General features: G+C 42.2%; 1 pseudogene; it reads left to right on the top strand.

Annotated features, from left to right (window-relative positions):
• Positions 1-1,717: 1,717 nt before the first annotated feature.
• Positions 1,718-2,268, top strand: part of LOC108298479 — a 5,111-nt pseudogene continuing 4,560 nt past the window's right edge.

Below are 2,268 nucleotides of genomic sequence, written 5' to 3'. Positions count from 1 at the left end.
CTGCACCAGCTACCAGAATCCTCAAGCAACAACTTGGTGAGGCTTGCCAGGTCAGAGTTGCAATGACTCGTCAGTCCCCCGACTCAGGCCCTTCGTTTGAACTAGCTCCCAGACCAGACTTACCTCCGGAGGTTTTTTTAGGACCCTGAGGAATTTCGGGTGAATGTCAGCTGAGAGGTCACTTATCCTCCATGGTGGCACTCCGGGGCCCTGGGAAAGAACAGGGGGTGCCTCCCCAGAGGCCCCTGAGGTGGGAGTGGCCACCCAGGTGAGACTCTGAGATGGCTTTTGTCTGGTGATAACAAAAAGAGAATATCTCGCTGGGGACCTCCAAATGTTGTACTGGATCAAGTGTAGAAAGTTAGCACTAAGACAAAAGTATGCCAGATTGCAGGGTCATTTGTTATGCCGGCGACCACAGAGGACTCACGTCTCTCCAACCTGTGGCATTGAAAGGAAGGTGCCAAGACTTTTTCTATCCAAAAAACCACCTTGGGAGTGGGGGTGAGGAGCGGGGATGGGTATGAAAAGGTTTCAGACATTCCAAGGGCCAGGGGATTCTGTCATTCACCTCCTGGGTGGAGATGAGGGTGGGGGTCTCCGGACATTCCAAGGGCCAGGGGACTTTTGTCATTCTGTTTGTTACTTCAGTGGTTTACAGAAGTCAAGATAAGCATTTGTTTACACACAGATCTGAGTTATCCTGGGCTGCTTATTTTAGTTATTACCGGTAAGCAAAGGCTAGCAGTTATGGCACAATATCACACATGCACAGGCATAATGTTTAGTCATATGACAGAATGCTGTCGTTTATGTCAACATTGATGAATCAAGAGGACATTATGCTAAGTGAAATAAGCCAGTCACAGAAAGTAAAAGACCACATGATGTCACTCATGTGAAATATAAAAATGTTGATCTCTTAAAAGTAGAGAGTAGAATGGTGACTACCAGGGGCTATGGAGAGTGAAGGGTTGAAGGAATGGGGAGAGGTTTGTCAAAGTTACAATACTACAGTTAGACAGGGAGAATAAATTCTGGTGTTTTATTACACAATAGGGTGACTATAGCTAATATACTGCACTGCTTATTCTAACACAGCTAGAAGAGAGGATTTTAAATTTTATTAGCACAAAGAAATAATACAAGTTTAAAGTGTTAGATATGCAAATTACCCTGATTGAGTCATTGTACAGTGTAAACGTGCATTGAAACATCTCATTGTACCCCATACTATGTACAATTATTATGTCAATTGTAAATAAAATAAATCTTAAAAAGAATAATGATCAAACTGCATGACATCAAAAAGAAGAAAAACTCTTAAAATCAGTGAGATAGAAGGCAGGTAACCTATGAAGCTGAGGGCAATCTCTTACCTGTGTATCATGTCAGAAAACAGAAAAATATTAAAAGCTTCTGGACAGCATAGAAATCTATTAACAGGGTAAAAAGACAACCTATAAAATAAAAGAAAATATGTGCATCTGACAAGGAGTTAATATCCAAAATATACACAGGACTTAAGTCAACAGCAATAAAAAACATAAACCCATGGTAGAAAAAAAATGACTGAGAGGAGAGAAATCCAAGATGGTTGATCACTAGCAGCTCGGGATTGTAGCTCCCACTGAAAGCGCAGAGAACAAGAGCATGCCACACTTTCAGATCAATTTTTGTTGCTCATGCATCAGGAGATTCCCAGTGGAGGAGCACCATGGGTCACCAGCATGACTCTTGCAGCCGGCGAGGCGGTTTTGCCTCTGCCTTGGTGCAGTTGTTCTTGGTGCAGAGTCAGAAAACCACCATCAGAGTCAGAAAACCACCATCATCTTAATGCCGCTGTTTTGGCAGGTGCAGTGGGTTGCTCAGATTTTAGTGCCGGGAATCAACAAGTTGGACGTCCATTCAGAAACCCAACTATAAAGATGGTAATTATAAAGACCACAGATAGATAAATCTATAACGAAGGGAAGAAACCAGCCTAAAAGGCTGAGAATACCCAAAATCAGAATGCCTCTCCCTCTATAGGGGATCGCAGTTCCTCATCAGCAACAGAACAAGGCCTAATGGAGAAAGACTGTGTTCCATTAACAGAAGCAGGCTTTAAAAAGTGGATGATAAGAAACTTCTGGGAATTAAAAGAACTTGTTCTGACCCAATGCAAAGAAACTAAGAACTTTGAAAAAAGGTTTGACGAAATGTTAACAAGAATACACAATTTAGAGAGGAATGTAAGTGAATTAATGGAGCTGAAAAACACAACAC

Source organism: Cebus imitator, unplaced genomic scaffold, assembly GCF_001604975.1.
Source record: "Cebus imitator isolate Cc_AM_T3 unplaced genomic scaffold, Cebus_imitator-1.0 Scaffold972, whole genome shotgun sequence".
Lineage (NCBI taxonomy): Eukaryota > Metazoa > Chordata > Mammalia > Primates > Cebidae > Cebus > Cebus imitator.
This window is presented reverse-complemented; position numbering and strand designations above follow the sequence as displayed.